General features: G+C 38.7%; 1 protein-coding gene across 1 annotated transcript in view; it reads right to left on the reverse strand.

The window, feature by feature from the left end:
* Positions 1-22,641, reverse strand: part of GNB1 (G protein subunit beta 1) — a 105,853-nt gene that overhangs the window by 41,594 nt on the left and 41,618 nt on the right. Inside the window, exon 2 of the mRNA XM_072608563.1 lies at positions 10,035-10,083. The gene's annotated coding sequence lies outside the window, so the exon portion shown is untranslated. The remainder of the gene's footprint in view (positions 1-10,034; positions 10,084-22,641) is intronic.

Here is a 22,641-nt window from a genome sequence, read left to right on the forward strand (position 1 = left end):
GAAACAATTCTGCTTTAGGGCAAGTCACACCTGAATCAGTTTACTAGCTCCAAGTTTGTAAATCTACCATGAATTTGATATTAGAAACAAAGATTCCTCGTAGGCCTTTAAATAAGTTGTACATCAACGTCACACTCACCTCAGTTTCTCTTGAACCCGGTGGTAGATCCTTTCCAAACAGCTTTCTTATGAAGAAAGAACTCAACAATGTCTTCACCAGCTCAAATGAAATGGATGCCAACAGAATGACTACACTAATTGGGTCTCTGCCTCAAGTCTAAATCCTCTTAGTCTTGTTGATCAAGAAAAAAAAATCTTGTCATTAATTCTTACTTTGAAAGACATCCAAATGTAAGCCTGATGGGGGCAGATTGTACTTCAATGACCCGAACTTCTAATTTTGTTTTCTTAAAAAGCCTAAGTTCAGTCCAGGTTAGAAATCTAGTATTGTTACTTACTGCTTTAAATGGGCAATACTTAAAGACAAACAAAATTCTATTTAAACAATGGCTCTTCTATTAGAGAAGGGAAGCAATACAGTATACAATTGAAAGAACAGATGAGTCTAAAGATTGAAGTTCTAAATGTTAGCTCTGACAATTACTAGTCTTGTGATATGGAGGCAAGTCATTTTCCCTGTGTCCAAGTTTTAAACCTTCACGATTCAATTAAACTCTGATAAATCTGAGATCTTTAGACTCTTTCCAGGTAATCTGGAAATTACCAGGTAATCCAGATAATTCTAAATGGGGAACCTGTGGGATTCAGTCAAAGAACCACATTTGAGGACCTAAAGAGTCACAAGTTACCCACCACTATATCTAAACTGTTTCTTCCCAATTTCTTAAAATCTGCTGGGTAATCTTTCTGAATCTCTCCTACTAGCTACAAGTGCAGGCAGGAAGCAGTGAGGGCACGCCATCCTGGCTTCCTGCTCTAAAGGCGCACACTAAGTGAGTGCTGGTGAATTTTGGCCAGGGGCTGCATTAGGTCCACTCCTGCAAAGTTTTGCTATTACTTCTGCAGTTTGAGGTGCTTCTGGTCGAGGGATGGAAAGAAATGACAAAGGGACACAGGTGTGTCTTTGTGTGGAGTTGTCTCCTACTTGCCTGGCTGTTGAGGCTGCCACTTGCCTGTAAAGAAGCTACAACAAGTCTATGCTTCCCTCAGCGGCATGGGCACTGGGCCTCCGAGCCTGCCCTGCCTTGTCCATGTTAACTCAGGACAGAGAGCAGGGGAAGCAAGTTTCCCAACATCTCATCCAGATGCCAATCTGTCTGAAACTGCCGTGGCTATTCCCAGCTCCTCTCCCCCACTGCTTCCTCTCAGCCCTCAAACTCATCTTCTCTACCCCATGTCCTCACCTCCAGTTTACCATATTACCTATGATCTAGCTCCTCCCTCTCATTATCCAGCTTTGTAGCCTCCCTCTCTCTCAGCAGGTTCCTTTCATCTGCTTCTCAACCCACTAATTCTCATCTCATTTATCTTCAATCTCCCACCTTTTGATTACACACCTTTACTTATTTCCTCCAGGCCCCTGTTCAAACTCTCCTCATCTCCAAGGACAGATACCCCTAACTTCTTCACTCATCCAACCTGAGTAGCTGCTCCCTCCTTGCTGGCTGATTCATTCTACTACCATGCTATATAGGAAGAACACCATCCCCCTGTAATGTGTCTCCCATGAAAGGCTCAATTCAGACTTCCTTGGAGCAAAATAGAACGTGTAGCGCAGCACGAACCTGAACTCCCCTCCTCTGGGAAGTCTTCCTGTGATTTCATCAAGCATGGGCTCACACTCTTCTGTAACAGGAAATAAATGCCAGCAGGTTTGCTTGAGGTGCTGTCCAGGTGCTGCAGAGATGCCTGAGGTGGAATCTGACCTGAAGTTCAGACCTCTTTCCTACTACCCAAGTCAGCACTCTCTCCACTAGGCCATTCTGCATTTCCGGTGTTTATCTACCTCTATTTGTAAAATCTATAGGCATCCATTTGTCCTTCTGAAGCAGAGGACACTGTACTTGACGATGCTCCTCAGGTAATGGGGGAGAGAGGTTTAGTTACTGTTCTGACAAAGTCATTTCACTGACTATCTTTGTTCTCTGTCTTCTGTCCAACAAAAAAAATAAACCCAGTGTTGGGGCCCCATGAGCAACAGCTTTAAGAGTGAGGACTCACAGAGTACAGACACAGAAGTTAATGACCCCTAAGGTACTCAACCTGAGAGAAAGGGGACGGGTAAGAGGAAGAGAAAATGATCCAAAGAGATGCTACACTGTGGTACATTAGTCATTCTTGGATTAATATAACTTTAATAACTTACTGAGTTTTCCTTTATCCTTCCCAAGCATTTATACATTCAATTCTTTAAAATTTTTTTATTAATATCTTTTTTCTGCATATAACCTTTACTTCCAAACACAACTCTCCTCAACGAACCATCTCTTATAACAAGCAATAAAAGATGTATGGAAATAAAAGCAGTTCAGCAAAACTAACCAACATATAACTGAGTCTGATGGTACATGTGATGCTCTACATTCATTCACTGACTCCACCCTGGGAAAGGAGGGGTACGTTTCTTATTGGTCATTACAATCACAATGTTCAGTTCTGTTTTTCTAGCGTCTCCATTTACACTTCTGTAGCCCACTGGGGCGGCTGGGTAGTACGGTGGACAGAGCACTGGCCCTGCTGGAGGAAGACCTGAGTTGAAATCCAGCCTCATATACTTAGTAGCCATGTGACCCTGGGCATGTCACTTAATCTCTGTTTGCTGCAGTTTTCCCATTTGTAAAATGAGGGTAATAAGAGCCTCTGTCTTCCAGGGCTGTTGTGAAGATCAAATAGGATGATAACTGTAAACCACTTAGCACAGTGCCTGGCACAAAGAAAGAGCTGGATAAATGTTAGCTACTGTTATTCTTATATTGTTTACCTGGTTCTGTTTACTCCACTTAGTTCATAGCATTCACAAATATTACTGAATTTTTCATATTCATAATTTCTTATGGTGAATAATTGTGATGGAATAATTCTATCCATGTACCACAATCTGTTTATCCTTTCCCCAGCCAACATGTTATGCTGTATTCAATCTTGTGCTCTATTATTTTTTATATCTGATATTGCTTTGCAATTAATCAAGCTATTTTAGTATAGTTTTCTCATAGTATAAGCAGTTGCATGTAAGGACTTTTTAACATTAACTAGTCTCAAGATTTATTTTGGAGGTAAGCTGTCACTTTTAAAATGTCAAAATATGAGCAGTCAAGACTTTAAGGTTGAAAGGAATCTATTCCTTAAAAACTGCCATGAGAGAGGCAGGAGAAACTAATCTAAAAAGTTCAGAAGAAGACAGACTAGTGAGTTCTAATGGCTTTCATAGTGGAGATGAAATCAACTATTTCTTTCAATATGCTGCTAAGAACTTAAGAGGTTGGAGATTCCTGTTTTAAAGACCATTCTCTCCAAGAAATTTCACATTAAGGGCTGTTTTAGCTTTAAATCCTGTGGAATCTCATAATATATTTGTGGATAGAATTTAAAGTTGGGGAGAAGACATAGCATCTGGAGTTAGAAATCAGATGGTCCAGCTTCCTTTTTTTTGGGGTGGGGGGAAGGGGTGTGTGTGGAAGAAACAGTTCATTTGAGGCATAACAACTAGTTAGCAGTGGAGCCAGGGACTAATGAGTTCAGTTTTGCACATACTAAGTTTAAGAAGTCTACTGGGCATCCAATTTGAGACATCTCCAACTACCTTTCAGATATCTCAAATTGGATGTCTAACAGACATCCCAACATGGGCAGCTAGGTGGTGCAATGGATAGAGCACCAGCGCAGGAGTCAGGAGGACCTGAGTTCAAATCTCACCTCAGACACTTGACACTCACTAGCTGTGTGACCTTGGGCAAGTCACTTAACCCTTAACTGCCTCATCCTGGGTCATCTCCAGTCATCCTGATGAATATCTGGTCACTGGATTCAGATGGCTCTGGAGGAGAAGTGAGGCTGGTGACCTGCACAGCCCTCCCTCACTCAAAACAAAGTCAAGTGCAAGTCATGTCATCATTTCTCTGATGGCGTGGTCTTTGGAAACAAAGGATGAACACACACACACACACACACACATTAAGTGTTGGAAAATGAATTGTATTTCATTTCTCTCTCTTTTACAGATGCTACTAGAAAGGAATTTTTAAGATTTTCTGCAATTCACAAAAGACAGAAGCTCCTGACTTTGGGCAAAGTCAAATTAGAAAAGCAGGCCCAACTACCTCAATAACACACTGGGAAAACTCATATCTGGAGAATTTCATTATACCTCAGCTAACTACTGGGGAAAGTCAAAGCAAATTAAAGTTATATTTTCTGCTCATTTTCTAGAACATTCCCGGAACTGATTTAAGATGCTAATTCCATTCCCTTTTCCCTTATTACCACCCACTTTGCTTTAAGTCATACAGTTGTTGTCATATATATGGGAAGATGCTCTAAGTAACTTACTGTGCCAGGAGGAGAGGAGCTTTCTGAGCTCTTCCACCTCCACCAGATGTGAGGGATTTGTAGAAATATACAAACTTTTTATACCTTTAGTTCTACTTCTTGGGGGCAATCAAGCAACACATATTTACTTAAGAGGATTGTCCTGAGCTTAGACTGAGAGGGAAAGACTAGAAGAGAGTAAGACAGAAATCCTTTCTTCAAAAAGTTGGCATTAAGTACAATGATCTAAGACAATTCCAAAACACTCATGATGGAAAATGCTCTCCACATGCAGAGAAAGAACTATGGAGTCTGAATGCAGATCAAAGCAGATGATTTTCATGTTATTGTTTTTTTCCTCATGATTTTTTCCTTTTGTCCTCATGTTTCACAACATGAGTAATGTGGAAATGTTTAATATGACTGCACATGTATCAACTATGTCAGATGCTTGCCATCTTGGGAAGGGGGACAAGAGGGTGAAAAAATCTGGAACTCAAAATCATGTAAAAATGAACGCTGAAAATTATCTTTACATATAATTGGAAAAAATAAAATAATATTAAGTGAGGTAAAAAAGTCGGCACTTTATTTGGTAAAAACTAACACAAAGGAAAAGGGACACCACAGGCTGACTGCGGTAGAGTGATCTCTACTTTGGTCATACACCCATACTTCACTTCTTGCTATTTTTACCTTCTCATTTGATATCCTTGACTATATTAAAAAAGAAAAAAAAAAGCTTATTAAAGTCTTTTGTTTTTACATTACCTACATTTTCCTTTGGGGCAGCTAGCTGGTGCAGTGGATAGAGCACCAGTGCAGGAGTCAGAAGGACCTGAGTTCAAATTTCACCTCAGACACTTGAACACTCACTAGCTGTGTGACCTTGAGCAAGTCACTTAACCCCAATTGCCTCATCCTGGGTCATCTCCAGTCATCCTGATGAATATCTGGTCATTGGATTCGGATGGCTGTGGAAAAGTGAGGCTGGTGACCTGCACAGCCCTCCCTCACTCCAAACAAAGTCAAGTGCAAGTCATGTCATTATTTCTCTGATGGCATGGTCTCCTTTGGCAATGAAGGACAAACACACATACATTTTCCTATTGGGCAGTCAGGTGACATAGAAAGGGTGCTGGCCCTGGAGAAGGCCCTTAATTGAAATCTGATCTCATACACTTCCAAGTTGTGTGACCCTGGCCAAGTCACTTCACCCTATTTGCCTAAGTTTCTTCATCTGTCAAATGAGCTAGAGAAGGAAATGGCAAACCACTCCAACATCTTTGCCAAGAAAATCCCAAATGGGGTCACAGATAGTCAAACATGACTGATACAACTGAACAACAACATATTTTCCCAACAACCTACACTCCCCCATAGAGATGCAATCCTATTTAAAATTTCTTCAAGAAGCAGTCTGTTGTTCCTCTGTGCAGGCTGTGCAGAAGTGGTATGTGGTTGGCCTCTCTTCTGACACCCATTGGCTATGGGTGGGTTCACTAACCCTCTCAGTACTCAACAGTGAAATCAATGCAACTAGAAAAAGGGGTCACGAGAACACTGAAGATCTCCATGACTGAAGATCTCCATGGGCTGCATGTTGGACTTGTTTTCAAAATGTAATGTGATCTATATTTTACTGTATTTTTACTTATTTGTTAACTATTTCCCAATGACATTTTACTCTGTTTTAGGAGCACTCCAGTGTGTGGGCAGGGCAGTATGATTGACAGAAGGAGCTGAAGTGCATTAAAAGGGACTTTTTACACACTGATGCTATAACAGGCCCTATTTCCTTCCCCTCTCTCTCACTTTGGTAAACCGACTCCACAACAGTTTATGCATTTTGCGGTTATTTTGAATGGCCCTCCATTCCTATTTCCTCCTGGATTTTGTTATTGCTTTATAGAAATACTGTTGATTTTTGTGGACTCAGTTTATAAAATTGTTACTTTAATGAAGTTATGCATGGTCTCAGTTTCTTTGCTGATTTTCTAAGTAAATATTCATATTACGAGAAAAGAGGGATAGTTTTTGTAGACAGTCTTTTCTCAATTTCAGAGAAATAATTTGAGAATAATTTCTATAGTATAAATACTAGTTCTTTAAAATTTTGGAACAATTTAAAAAATCTATACAGAGAGAATTTTTTTTTCTTTGCTCACAGATTATGTAAAATTTCTGAACTAATGGTGTTTTGCTAATTTAGGCACTGTAAGAGTTTCCTGATGAGATAAATACCAAAGGGATATCTTAAATTTTTGTAGACAATCCATTAATTCTTTGGAATTCTTGAAATTCAAACAGTTGTTAGAAAATTTTTAAAGAATCAGTTTTTAATTTTATTGGTTCCAAAATATTATTTGCTTCCAACTTATCCATTTTATTTCCAATTATTGACATTTCCTCTTTTGTGATTATTTATTTTGGGTTTGTTAGTTTTCTCATTTTAAAAATTGGGTATCCATTCATTAATCATCTTTTTTTTTTTTGGTTAGTGTTTGTTTTTAGGGATATAATCCATTAACTTATCTTTTTAACTTTTTTATTTTTAAATTTTTTAACTTTTATATTTCAACAGAATTGATTTCTTTTGTAATTCTATGTAATTTATTTCATGTATTTAAAAACATTATTCTGAGGAAGTTTGACAGATGGCCAAAGGAGTCTCTGATACAAAAATTTTAAGAACTCCTGCTCTAAGGATTGTTTTAACTGAATTCCAGAAATTCTCATCATTGTTTCTGTTATTGGACTTATTGAGGAGTGGGTTATTAACTCTCCATTTTCATTTGTGCTCCCTGTATTAATTACTATTTTATTGTGCTATGGTCTATAAAGGAAGTATTTATTATTTCTGCTTTTTTCTTAAAAACAAAAAACAAAAAACAAAAAAAACCCCAACCCCAATTATTTGTAAATTCTTTATGCCTTAGTATGCGGTATATGACAAAACAATAGACCTTATAAATACCAAAATATTTATAGCAAAACTGTTCTGTTGAAGCAAAGAAATGAAAACAAAGTAAATCATCACCGATTGGGGGAATGGTTAAACTGTGGCACCTAAGTAACAGAGTATCATTGTGCCATAGGAATCAAAGAATATGATGAATACTGAGACTGATCTCAAAGAAGAGTTATGAAAGGGCACCTCCTCAATCACTTCTTTGGAAAGGTGAAGGGTTGTGCTTGTGGAGCACTGCATATGATGCCAGACTTTTTTTGGGGGGTGCTGCATGTTAATTTTACTGAAATTTTTACCTCATTTTTAATTCATTATAGAAATGGCTTTCTGGGAGGGGTAGTGGAGACGAATACCCTGGAAAATGTAGTAGGTGACACAAGAATTTCATTACTATCTTCCATATGAGTCTCTTTTCTTCTTCCTATTGAGGTGTCTGTATTTACTGAGGACTGTGCAGTTCACTATAAAAAAGGAAATCAGAAACAAAAAACCCAAAGAATTAAAGGGAGGAAAAGCTCAGAAACACTAAGCAGTAGTATTAGGACATCATGTATAGCACTCCACCACTGCACAGAAGAGAGAGATGCATTCACTGAACCTTCTTCCAGCCTGGTTCGTACAGCCATCATCTGGAAAAGCCACTCTATGGAGAAAGGGGGCCAGTCTTGCCCACTAACTGCAGAAAAATCCAGTTTGCTGAAGAAGCAAGATACCACAAGAGTAAGAAAGAGGCATCTGCTGGGCAAGGTAAACTACTACCCCCTTCACCATCACTTCCCCTCTGAGTCAGCCCTTTTCCTCCTGATCTGTATCTGGTCACTGGACACAGACAGTTCCAGAGATGAAAGTGAGGATGGTGACCCTCTCTTAAATCCAATTTACTTGCAAGTTCTGGCGTCACCTCCTTGATGTAATCTTCTTCAAAAATGAAGCGAGCAACCCCTCAGAGCCCAATGGAGATAGCCCAGGACTCTGAGATTACTACCCTTGCTTCTAAGGTTCGAGTTCCTGTAACCATCACTGAACTGAACAATCACTGAAGAAATGGTCCACTACCAACTGCTGACCAACTGTGGCCAAGGGGAAGGCAGCACTTCTTCAAACCATTGGTCCTGGAAAGCATCTCCTTTGGAGATGAAATCTGGTAACAGTTTGCAGGCACTGAAGGCCTGCCTCCTCAGGATCAACAGCTACTGAAGACCCAGACAAGAAAATACTTACCACCAATGTCCCTGTGCTCAACAAAGGGTTAAAATCAGAAACAGATATGATATCAGTGAAAGTGGCATAAATGAAGATACATCACCACCTGCTTTGTCCCTGCACCCTAAAGACCATGAGATCTTTTCATCTGACCTGCAGCTAAAGCCTTCTATACATCTGAGATTCAGGAAGGAAGCACTAACAGAGAGTAGGAACTGACTTAGTATTAGCAGTTCATGGTAAAGAAACCCTGAGATTGATATTCACACCATTAAGCCACACACAATCCCTATCATTATCTGTGGCAAAGGAGGCCAGCGGGCCTTTACACATATCCTCAGGCTGCCTTTTATGTAATTTGCCAGCAGGAGAAGCAGCAGAGATAGCAATGATAACACAAGGCCCATATTTAAGAGGTACCTTCGATATTTAAAATGCTCTATGTCTATTTTAAAAAAGAACAATCCTACCTTTGAGATCATGTTAGTATATTCTGAATGCCTCAGCTATAAGAAAACATGTTGAGAAGAAAAAGGCCTAAGTTTAAAAAGCTATATATAGAAACGTTTGAAGAGTCAAAAGCCTAAAAATCACCTAAAAAAATTCTGAAATCCTAAGCATGCAAGCAAAATCCAATGTTTGATGCTTATTATAGTTAGCATATTTTATGATATGGTCGAGCTGCATTCTTCATTTGATATATGTGCACGTGAAAGAATCCTGAAGGCTGCCATCTCACCAGTGTGTACAAGATATGTGTCCTTTCTGTAGGACTTCGAGCACGTTTTCTATTTTAAATAACAGGTTTAAAGACACAGCTTTGCTTTTATGACATATGCAACATTTATTTAAAACAATGATTTTAACAAAATAAAAACTGCCTTTTATTTTTCAAAAAATGTTTTGGCATGAAAAATCAGGGACAGCCTCTCTATGATCAAATACTGTGATATAAACAATGTTACAGGAGTTCAGAGAAGAGAGGGCATCACTGCGGGTCAGAGGTATCAGAGAGTGGAAGGTACTACATCCCTTATAAAGTCAAAATCATGATTCACATAAGCAGCAAACCTGCAAGAGACCTTGCTCATCATCATACTTTAAATAAAGGTGCTAAGTAGACAGAGACTTTAAACCATAATGAGCTTTAAGACCACTGTATGATTTTCTAGTTGAACAGTAACTTGATGCCTCCTTCAGAGTCAACAGAGCATAATATCCTGAGAGTGAATTACTATTCAATAAGAAATTGTCTCAGAGACGTAAGTGATCTGAACCTCTTGCTCAAATGGAAGCATAAAGCAGCATTATAACAAGGAAAATATTTTACTCTAAAAAAATACTAGTTAGTTAACAATTATATTAAAGTTACCTGAAATCAGAAGTGCTTCTGGTCTGGTCTGCAATACATGTAAACTTATCTGCAATAAAGAAAAAAAGAAAGATTTGCATCTCACTTTGGGGGACACATTTTTAATCTTACCTTCATCTAAATGTCAAGAACAGAACAGACTTAAGACATGTAACTCTTTGCCCATCTCTCCCTACAACTGTTCTGTGCTTCACAACATAAATATTATGGGAAATACACAACATCTTTGGAAAAACTCTTGTGATGCCCTTAGATTCTACTTTCATACAGCTATCAGAAAGTCCCTGCTTTAGAGAAAAGAAAATACTACAGAAAAAATGCTTCATGGAATGTCTTGTTAATTGAAAATAAAGACACAGTACATTTACACAAGTTTCTATGTAGTAAGGGATTGGAAATCTTTCAATTCCTGAATTAAATGGGATCTTCTTATGGATCTAAATCTAAACCTTTTCTCCCAACTCCAAGTTCATGACAACAATCTATAAAATAAAACATAAAAAAATGGCACTTAATGTGCCTCACTTTATCAAAGTATAGGGGAGGATTCATTTAGCAAAATACCACAGAATTTCTTTTATTTAGGAAATCTTCCTCAATCTATTTAACATGCCAATTTATATGTAACTATTCTGCAGCCTCTTATATAAAGTGATCTATATTTACCAACATCTAGCCTTTTCAAGTTAAAAGCATAACTGCAGACAGAAATCAAAAAATTTTCCTGCAGGAGAGATCTTATCATATATCATCACAGAAAGTAATTCTTCAAATTAAGAGTATTTCACTGTTCTTGATAGTATTCAACTGCAAAATCAGAATAGTGAATATTTCTGTCTGTTCTTCTACTAACCTTCATTCTTACCCCCCACCAAAACCCCTTCTGAGCACAAACCCAAAAATAACAAAAATGAAAACCATTTCACAAAGCTGAATTTTCACATAACGTACTCATTTAAACATCATTATATTACTGAGCAAATATTAAAAAAACCCAGCTACTGACATACAAAGGGAAGAAAAGCTCCAGGCATATCAGAAAAGTTATGTATGTTTTATGTTTGGATTTCCAGGTGTACCCATTAGAAATAATATACCTGCTAACAAGCTAGGACAATGTGGACCAATCTGAAAAGACATTTTGGGACATTTCCTAGGTAAAAGATTAATCATGTGTACATCCATAAAAGGAAGACAGGAATAAATGACTGCTGAACTACAACTCCCACAATTACAATGATGAATTCTCTACAGATTAAGGAAGACTTAATTTAGAAATATTCTACTGACATATAAGTAAGAACAGGCTTTTCTGGTTATAGTGGGAATGGGTGAAGATCTGGGAAATTGTGGATATATATATAAATTGGACGAAAAATGCTACTAGACCATTCAAAAATTCCATGGAAAAGTAAAAGTTAAAATAAGTAAAAAAGAGAAGTAATCACAGGATAGTTCTTAAAAGTTAAAAATTATTTCACTTTGAATGGCAGTCAAATCTCAACTATAAATATACTCCAACTCTTAATAAGTTTGCAAGAAAAACTGGATTTTAAAAGGAATGAAACCTCATAACAATGGTCAGATGAATGTTTTAAGTATATAAATACATGGGAAAACAAGTAACAAGATACTGCCATTGTCCAGGCAAGCAGTGGTGAAAACCTGAACAAAGACTCCGGAGTGGTTGAGAGAAGACACACGTAGTAAGGAGGAAGAATCAACAAAACTGGGCCCCTGACTGGCTACGGGGCATCAGTTGGGGCTGGTGCTGAGTTTGTGTAACGCCAAAAAAACAAATCCTGTTATGGATTAGGGGGGTAACACTGGTAAGAATCCTGGGATGCTGCAAGAAGAAATGCCTTGCTGAAGGAGTACAAAGGCTGTCGGCGTCCTTGACATTTCTGGGCCCTGGTATAAGCTTGTACAGCCTCATTCCAGTTGTGACTTTGATTACATTGGCAATGATGAACTGAGGACTGAAACATAAGTATAGAGGAGGGGGCTTAAATTAGTGTTTCCTCAAATTTACTGTGGTAACAATAAACAAAAGGTGCAGAATATTATTAAATATTGATATCTAATATTTAACATTATTAAAAATATTAGAAGTAAATCTGGCAAAAAGATCACACATTGGAAGTGAGGGAAAGTGAAGAACCAAGGACAACTCCAAGGTTTTTGACCCTGACTTATCTAGGAGAGCGATGATATGATCACTGAACTGGCAGGTTGGGGGAAGGGGGAAGCAGAGGAGAAGACAGAGATCTTTGGAGATAAACTAAGCTCAGTACACTTGAGGAGTCCAGCAGAGAGATGCGGCTTGAAATGGGGACTGGGCCATAAATTAAACCTGAAACTCCTACCTCCAAGTCACCAAAAGGGATATGCTTGCAGGATCCCAGAATGCATTTCTGGGTCAAACACCTACAGAAGTTCCTGTAACATTAGACATTCTCTTTTGAACGTTATGCTTTGATTATTGTTTTGCAATCCAGCCAAACGTAACAGCAACGCCATCATTATGTATGCTTTTATTTTAAGTTAGCTGAGATCTACATCAGCATGTGCTAAAAACAAAATTCGGGTTTCCTTCTTCACTTTACCTTTCCCCCCAATGGGGAAGGGTATTTTGATGCTCCATTCCAATTATTTTATGAGGACCATTTGGTAAGGAATGGTAATGTCTTAAAATTGTTTATCTGATTGACAGGTGTGGATACAATCTCCCAAAATACTGGTAGTCTTCATTATTAAAGTCGGTATTTTTTTAAAAATGACTACCAATTTCAAAGAAAAGTTAAAGCTTTAGCTTCATTTGGTGGATAAAAATGTCCGTTATGATTAAATATTCAATAAATGTTAACCTTGGAAAAAATAATTAAATTCTTTGAGTACATACCCTAATGAAATGAGCTGCACAGACCTAGGAAGCGATTTAGCTACAGTCATTAAACAAACAAACTAGGTCTTATACTGAAATCTTACTACTCTATAGAAAAATTTTTATGAAGAAAAGGCATTCTTTAAAACACACCTGCAGTAGGCACACATTTAAAATCATCAATGCTATATTTTTCATACCATAATTCTAAATGGAGGCACTGAGAACCATAAGCTTACACCCCTATCCCCCAACTAAGACTTGACAGAGCAATTTTACTTTCAAAACAAACATAACATTGCAAAATAGGGGTGGACTCCTGAAGAAGCTACAAAGGTCCTCACACTGAACTAGCAGGCCATTCAGCCCCGCTCCCCATGTGTCACCTAAACAGGAGCAACACTGGACTTGGGATTCAGCAGGGAATGAGGTTTGAATACAGGCTCCTCCGAGATTCAGTTTCCTTCTCTACAAAAGGGAGATGACCATTCTTGTAGTACTTAACGTCATCACTTCATTGAGAGGATCACGTGAAATCGTGTTTGGGAACCAGGCAATTTCCTCAGTCTAAGTTGCTGATCTATCTGCCAGTCTTCATTAGTGGAATGTTTCTATAACAGAAGTTCAACTAACACAGTCAGAGGGTCCCACAAAAGGAAAACAAAACCAGAACTCACATCTTTAGATAAATGTTCTAACCTCCTGGGATCTTTCTGGGTCTAGACTCAACCAATTTACTGTCTCCAAACCTGATAAACATGTATTTTGCTCTTAAATATGATAAAAAGTAAAGATTTGCTCTTTATTAAAATTAAAAAATAGGTTCACTGAAGTTCTATAGTATTCTAGTATAACTGTCCTCAAAAGCTTTATTAAAATGAAATGCTACTCACATCGCCACTGTCTGTGCACAGATGTCCTAAATTGTAATCAAAGTAGTTAAAGAATTTACTTTTGGGGGGGGCAGGATGGGGTGGAGGGAAACAGAGTTAGTCTTTCACAATATGACTGTTATGGAAGTGTTCTGCCTAACTACACATGTGTAACTTTTACTGAATTGCTTGCCTTCTCAGTGGAGATGGGTGGAGAGGGAAGGGAAAGTAGCTGGAACTTAAAGTTTTAAATAAGAAGGTTAAAAACTGTCTTTACATGTAACTGGGAAATAAGACATACAGGCAATGGGGTACAGAAAACTATCCTGCCCTACAAGAAAACAGAGGGGACGGGGATAAGTGAAGGGAGGGCAGATGGAGGGAAATGGTCATCAAAATGCATGCTGCCTTGGGGTGGGCAGAGGGGAAAGATGGGGAGATATTTTGGTACTCAAAATCCTGTGGAAGTGAGTGTTGAAAATGATATAAATAATAATAAATAAAGTTTCATAAATAAATATTTAAAAAAGAACGAGAAAGAAAGTTGTTAGGAATGTTTAAAAAAAGGATTTACTTTTATAGTGAGTACAAATCAAAATGTTAAAAGCAGCCAAGACAAGGGAAGTAGAGAGTGTCTGATGGTTTCAATTTTAGAGAAAAATATAATCTTGTGAAAGCAATGTTGAAATTATAGACAAAATACCTTGAAACCATACCATGCCTTAGTATGCTACAGGTTACCTCCTTGAGAAAGACTTTGCTGCCAGGGCCCTCTCTCCAACAATATTTGTCCACCACTTCAAACCTTAGGGTCTCCAAACTACAAGATGATTTTTAAAGGCTAAGTAAGTAATGAGAACATTAATAGACAGCATGCCATCTAAAAAGATTTTGGTTTTCAGTCACTTTAAAAACTTTGGTAGGTGCTAATAAGACCACTGTTTCCCCTTGAACTCAATAATTTCCCCTACTAGGAATAAACAAATAGGTTGCGGAGACCTCTTTACAAAGGATTACAGAAATATGTTGAATATCCTGTTATAAAAGAGCTTTTTCTAGGTTTTTATATCATGAGAAAATGACAAAAAATGCAACAAAGCAGACTTAGGAAAGCAATAAAATTATAGGTGATAATCTGATGATCTTTCATTCAAAATGCAAAATGATAACTCCATGAGGCAAGATATTGGGTAACTTCTAGTGTTAAAATAGGAAATGAAAGCTGAAAAGCATCCATTTTTATGTCCTAACCTTAGCTAATTAAGTCAAAGCTCCATTTTCTTTATTCAGCTTTGCCTGGTGTTAAACAGCACCTATTCTGGACTTAGGTTGTCCTTCACTTATATTTGGAACTCTATTTTCTTGTAAATCCTCAACAAGGTCTTCAGAGTGGCCTGACTACTTTAAATACTTTTATTAACTCCCACATCAGACCTACCTACTTTTGAATTTAAATACAAAAAACCACGACTACAAAGCCAAATTATATATTTTTTACCCTATTAACATAGATAATCTAAGGAGTAGCAACTTTCACCAACAATTCCAACAACTCCGTGATATGTTTCTGCCATGATACTTTCATTTTACCCTTTTAAATATTAAAGCTGTAAGCCCTTTACAGAAGGCAGACTGTATCACCTTGATAAGCATCTATGTTCTTGAGAGAAGAGGTATTTTAAAAATTGCTTATGTTTTTATAACTTCAGACTAAGGTGGGTGACAACTCTAAAAACTAAAAGCTATAGTAGATACACGGGGAAAGAATGTTCTAAAACAATTAGATCAGATGTTGATCTTTACTAGGTAAGCCAAAATTTTAATCAAAGGACAAATCTTTTTTTTTCTAAAAGTAACCTTATAAGCATAAATTAAAACACTGAACGCAACTGATTTTTTTCAAACTTTAAACTTGTCACAAACATGATGTAATAGATGTATAAACTGATGAGGGCCAACGATTGTCAGTATCACATGAATTAAAACCCCACACCCCTTTCCTGAGATTGTTTTTAAGTTTATTCTGGCCTGACTCCAAGAACTGGTCTCTGAATTATATCAAGATCAACTGCATTTTGATCCCAGGGAGATGTCAAACTTTCAATTATTGCACAAGTCACAACACAGGTAAATTCAATTTCAACTTGAATGGTGCTACAATTGAGTTCATCTGGTCAACTTTTTTCTTCCCTTAATTTTTAGGCAGCTTAGGTGAACAGTTAGTGGACAAGGAGTTGGACCAGGGAGTCAAGAAGATCCAAATTCAAATCCTGGTGCACACACTAGCTATACGATCTGAAGCAAGTCACTTAACCTGGCTGCCTCAGTTTCTTCTTCTGTAAAATGAGGCTAATAATAGCACCTACCCCAGGGTTATGAGGCTCAATTGAGAAAAATATTTTTAAAATGTAAAATCCATTTTTGTAAAACTTAAAAGTATTATATAAATTCTAGCTATGTTTTTTAATTAAAATTTCCAGATCACATCCTTAATACATGTCAAAACCATCTTGCGTTTTTGGGAGAAAGAGGCAAAACCTGAAAAATTCACTTTAAACTGATAATTGTTTTTTGTCTCACATTTCTTAATGTAGAAGTGGTCACTTCTAAAAGTAAATTAAAATGTTCCTTATAACTGAACATATCAAAAAGGTCTAGAGATATACAGAATCTCCCACGTGTGCAAAGGAAATAAAGACAGGGGTCTTTCCATCTCTTTTTTATGGCTGACCTCAGGCATTCTAATGTGACAGCGTTCACAGGTTTGGTCATCTCACTGCTGTCATCATTCTTTCCATTGATGTTGTAATCACAGCACAATTTTCCTGGTTTTACTCATTCCACCTTATACCAGTTCATATAAATATTTCCATGCTTCTCTGGAGTTGGTTATAATTTCTTACATGTAGTACAGTAATATTGTTCCATTTATATACTAAAATTTATTTATCCTGTCCCCATTTTTTGGATGTCTGCTGTGTTTCCAGTTCTTTGCTACTAAAAACACAACACTGCTTTAAATGTTTTGTTGTATATGGAGCCTTTCTTTCTGTCACCGTCCTGCTAACAATCTTGGGATGAAAGGATGTCACTATTTAAATTTCTCCTTTTACATAGTTTCAGACTGCTTTCCAGAACGGCTGAACAATTAAATTCACAGATACACCACCAACAACCCCTCCAACACTGACTATCTCTGTCTTGTGTTATCACTGCTAATTTGCTGGTTATGAAGTAGAACCCTAGGGTTGCTTTGATTTTCATTTGTCAGTGATTTAGATCAATCTTTCATAGTTAATAATTAGCAAGCAATTATTTGGAGACTATCTCCCTCCCCCATATATGCATGTTGGATATCAGGCTTTACTGGAATTTTTTAATATAAAAAGTTTTTTCCATTTGCCTTTCCCCCTTTGGATCCAAGTTTTGTTCATTTTGTTTATGTAAAAGTCAGTTTCATATGACCAAAATATATTTTTCAATTAAATAAACATTTAGTAATGTTTAATATTATGTGTCAGGCACTGTGTTACACACTAGTGATAAAAAAAAGACAGTTCCTGCCCACAAGGAGCTTACAGTCTAATAGGGGAGACAACATGCAGACAACTACGTACTGAACAATAGGAAATAATAGCCAGAGGGTGGTACTGGCATTAAGAGATGTTGGGACAGGCTTCCTGCAGAAGGTGAGATTTTTAGTTGGGGCGTAAAAGAAGCCAAGGGCAGAGAAGCAATGGTGACCATCCAGAGAGAATGCCTAGAATGGAGAGACAGGAGGCCAGTGTCACTGGACTGCAGAGGATGTGCTTCGGTGTAAGGTGTAAGAAGGCTGGAAAGATAGGAGGGGGCCAAGTTATGAAGGGCTCTGAATGCCAAACAGAGCATTTTGTGTTTGTTCTGCAGGTATTCAATAGAAAGTCACTAAAATTTACTGAGTAGGGGGTGACATGGTCAGACCTGGCCTTTAGGAAAATCACTTTGGTGGCTGAATGGAACATATATTGGAGTGGGCAGGGGCCCGAGGCAGGCAGGTCTCCCAGCAGCTATTGCAACAATCCAGGAATAAGGCGATATGGGCCTGGCACCACGATGGAGGCAGTGTCAGAGGAAAGGAGGGGGTTTATTTGAGAGATGCAAATGATAGGCCTTGGCAACAACTTGGGTTTGAAAGGTGAGAGATGGTGAGGAATCCAGGTTGACTCCTGGGGTGTGAGCTTGAGGCACCCTAAACGCTCTCCACAGTAATAAGGAAGGTAAAAAGGTTGAAGGGTTTAGAAGGAAAGAGAATGATCTCGATCCTTTGCCTTAATATTCACACACACCCCACCCCCCAGCTGGAACAGGCGTAAGATCTGCTTCTCTAAATGTTTTTATGAAATTTAACATCCAAGTCATACATCATCTGATTTACTGTTTATCAGTCTAATCCTAATGTCCAGGACTGTGTTTTAGTCCCCAGCAGGTTTTTATCAAGTGATGAATTCTTTCCTAAGTAATCTGTGGTTTCAGATTTATAAAACACTGGTTTATTGGATTCAATTATTTCTGATTCTTCCCCATCTAGCTTGTTCCATTGAGTATCTTTTCTATCTTTTAAGCAGCACCAAATGGTTTTGACGACTTGCGTTACAATTCAGTCCTGACATCTGGAAGTGCTATTTTCCAGTAATTTCTACCTTTTAAAAAATATTTTCCTTAAAATTCTAGATGCTTTGTTCCTCCAAATGAAGTATTTTTATTTTACTCACCTCTCTAAGGTGTCTTTTTTGGTAGTCTAAAATATATATGAAAAAATTACAAAAAGTAGGCACAGCATTAAACCCGAAAACTAACTTCTGTGATTTATCTTAGTGGCGCGGCCCAGGCGCGGACACAGCTGAGTAAGGTATCTTTTAGGGAACAATTATCTGGTTAGGCATTGAGTATGCTTTGATATCTTAGGCACTGTATAGTTCTTCTGAATGAAGCTATTTTCACTGCCACCTAAATTTTGTGGGTTTATTTTGTAATCTACTGCTTTACCTGAACCTAATGCCTCAATTAGTTTCTTCACTGACTTCCTAAGATTTTCTAAGTGATTTACTTAGATCAATGCCATGCTCAGAAAGAGTTTTGTCTCCTTTTTGCCTATCATTACGCTTTAAATGTTTTACTCTTGCTTTACTACTACTGCTAGTATTTGTAGACCTATGTCAAATAGCAGCAGTAAAGGAGGTGTCCTTTGTTGCCTTTTTACTGGTAAAGCTTCTAGTATTTCTCCTATATAGAATGCTAGCTTTTGGTTTTTGGAAATTTTAAAATTAAAAGAGATCTTTTTATGTCTGTATTTTGTAGGTGTTTTCTGCATTTAGTGAGATAATAATATGGTATGGGATTTTTAAGAATATGATTATATTGTTTCTCCTAATGTCAAACCATTCTTACAAATCCAACTTGGTTTAAAAAAAAATGTTTTTTGTTAAGTTGTTGGGTTTTTTTGCTAAGACTTGATTTAAAATTTAAAAAATTATATTGATTATGTATAATATAATTATATTATATATTTATATAGAATAATATATAATATATTAAGTATGATCTACAGTTTCTTTCTTTGCTTTATTTTCCCCTGTCTTATATATGAGCTATATTTACCTCACGAGAGGCGGGGTTTGCTAAAGAGTGCTTATTCAATTTCTAAGAATCACTTGTGTAGTACTGATATCAATTGTTCTTAACAAGTATGAAAGAATTCTTCTGTAAATCCATCTGGACCAGGAGCTCCATTTCTTTTCATCTCTTAGTTTAGTATTTTTGGGGGCTGTCTATCTAACTATCTCTCTCTCATTTTATTTCTTCTGGCTTTGTGATGTAACAACTTGTTCAGGACAGACAGGTAGCATTCATGACCCAAACCCCAGAATGGAAACAACGTGCAGAAATCAATGGCTCTCTACTAGGCTGCTCTTGCTCAATTCCCTTCCAAGGCCTATGTCTAAACTTGCACCTAAATTTGCTTGAGTACAGCTGAATTATTTTATATCAAATGGAACAAAAAAAATTTTTCCTACAACTTTCATTTAATCATAGATCAAGAGCTAGAAGGGACCTTACAGGTCATCTACAAACATGCAAACTGAGGTCCAGATAAATTAATGATACTTACGTGCCTACTAAACACTAAGTGAAAAGAAGATAAAAACAGTCTCTGCCCTGAGAAAGGCTTGACTTCCTGGAGGGAGAGTGTATCTAAGCCAGTACAGGTCTCTTCTCTTGAGGTTTCCAGGATTCTCTCGCGACTTTCTTGCTGTCCCACTGCTCCTTCTGTCTCCTTTGCTGGACCTCCTTCCAGACCATGCTGCCTAATCCTAGGGGTCCTGTAGGGTCCTAGTGGCCCTCTTCTCTTCTCACTCTATACTATTTCACTTGGTGATGACTCTCAAATCTACCTTTCCAGACCCACTCTCTCTGCTGACCTCCTTTCAGACATCTGGAACTGGAAGGCCAAGAGACATGTTGGAAGCTCAATATATCCAAACCACATCTCACTATATTTCCCCCTGCACCTGCCTGGACTCCTACCTTCCCTATTACTGTAGAAGGCAACACTATCTTCCTAGTCCCTCAGGCTGGCAACGTGGGAGTATTCCCTCTCTCACTCCTCACATCCAAACTGTTGCCAAGGCCTGTCAAGTTCATCTCTGCAGCATCTCTCCTGACACTGCCCTCATTCTGGGGCAGGTCACTATCACTGCTGGATTACTGCAGCAGCGGCTGGGGGTGCCTGCCTGTCTCAAGTCACTCTCCAGTCCAGTTCACCTTCCACTCAGCTATCAAAGTGATCTTCAAATGCAGGTGTGATTAACACCCCACCTCCACCCCTACCTGCACCCCCAGCTCAACAATCTCCAGTGGCTCCCCATTACCTTCAAAAGCAAATATAAAATCCTCTGTTCAGCATTCAAAGCCCTTCATAACCTAGACCCCTTCCCAGTCTTCTATCTTACCCCCCCCCTCCCACATATACTCTGTATTCCACCTGACACTGACTTCCTGGCTGTTCCACAAACAAGACACTCCGTATCTCTCAGCTTCAGGCATTCTATTCTGCTCCAACCACTGATCTCTTTGTCCTCTAAGTTCCCAACTCCTTTTCATTCCAGTGGCTTACCCGGTTGTTTTCTTATCTCTCTTCTGTACAGCTTGCTTTGTATACTGCTGGTCTCCTCCATTAGATCATAAGCTCCTTGACGGTAGGTAGGGACTGTCTCTTGCCTCGTTCTGTATAGGCACTTAATAAAGGTTTACTGACTGAATGATAGGAAAGTTTTCCTGTAGAAGGTGGGATTTAAACTGGAAGTTGAAGACAGGAAAGGTATGTGGGGCAGGTAAGGTTATGAAGGGTTTTGAATGCCAGAGGATTTCATATTTGCTCCTGGAGGGCAAGAGAAGCCACTGCAGTTTGTTGAGTGGGAGACTGATACTGTCAGACTCGTCATTTCAGAAAATCACTTTGGTGGCTGCCTGAGGATGGACTGGAGTGGGAGGAGAGTTGAAGCAGGTAGACCCACCAGCAGGCTAGTGCAATAATCCAGTTGGGAGTCGATAAGAGTCAGCACAGGAGAGGGGCAGCGTCAGAGAGATGCTGCAAAGTTGAACTGAACAGGCTTTGGCAACAGCTTGGATACTGGGGCGGGGGGCAGAGGTGGATGGGTGAGAGAGTGAGCAGTAGAGGATGGTGGTACTCAAGAGGAATACAGAATTTGGAAGAGAGAGTAGAGTTTGGGGGTGGGATGAATGAGTTCAGTTTTGGACATGGTGAATTTAAGATTACTGGACATTCAGGTTGAGATGCCTGAAAGGCAGCTGGAGATGTGAGATGGGAGGTCAGCACAGGCAGATTTGAGAATCATCAGCAGAGATGATAACTAAAATCCATGGAACTAATGAGATTGCCCAGGGAAGCAGTATAAAGGAAGTGGAAAAAAGGCCAGGGCAGAGTCCTCAGGAATAACCACTGTTAGTAGGTGTGACCTGGACAAAGATACAGCAAAGGAGGCTGAGAAGCGGTTAGTTAGCTGGAGAAGAATCAGGAGAAAACCTAGGGAGAAGAGAAAAACCAACAGTGTGACAGCTGAAGGGAGGTCAGGAAGAGTGAGAGCTGAGAAAAAGACCATTAGATAACTTTGAAGATTGCAGTTTCGGTGGAATTGTGATGGCAGAAGTCAGACTACAGAGTCAAAAGACAATGAGAGGAGAGAAGCGGAGCCACTGATTATAGATGGCCTGGCTTTCTCAAGAACTTTAGTCCTAAAAGGCAGAAGAGGTGTAGGACAGAAGGATCAAATGCAGGTTTTTTGAGGACGGGGGAGACCTGAGCATGTTTACGAACAGTAGGGAATGAATGAGCCGACAGACAGGGAGAGATTGAATGTAAGTGAGGAAGTGGGGATAATAGAGGGGCAGTCTGATGGAGAAAAGGAGGGAGAATGGGATCATTTGTGCAGGCAGAAAAAGAGGTCACCTCTTAACGTGAGCCAGGGGTGAAGGAGGAGATATTGGGGAAAGGCATCTAATGATGTGGGAGGAGAGGAAGCTCTTGGTCAAGGGCCTCACGTTTTTCAGTAAACTATAAAGCAAGGCTCTCAGCTGGGAGTGAGGTAAGTCACGAAATCTGAGAAAGGGGCACAATGTTAACAACTAGAGCAATCAGGAATTCCCTGATCCCTGCTAGAAGGCTCCACCTGAATTGAGTCTTGGAGGAAGCAGTTCTCCTTCTGCCAGGCCATGGAGGGAATACAACCTATATCAAAGCACATGCAGAAAAGCAGAGGATAGAATGCTGTGTTTGGGGAAACATCAAGCTGAC

The sequence above is a fragment of the Notamacropus eugenii genome, chromosome 5 (genome assembly GCF_028372415.1).
Source record: "Notamacropus eugenii isolate mMacEug1 chromosome 5, mMacEug1.pri_v2, whole genome shotgun sequence".
Lineage (NCBI taxonomy): Eukaryota > Metazoa > Chordata > Mammalia > Diprotodontia > Macropodidae > Notamacropus > Notamacropus eugenii.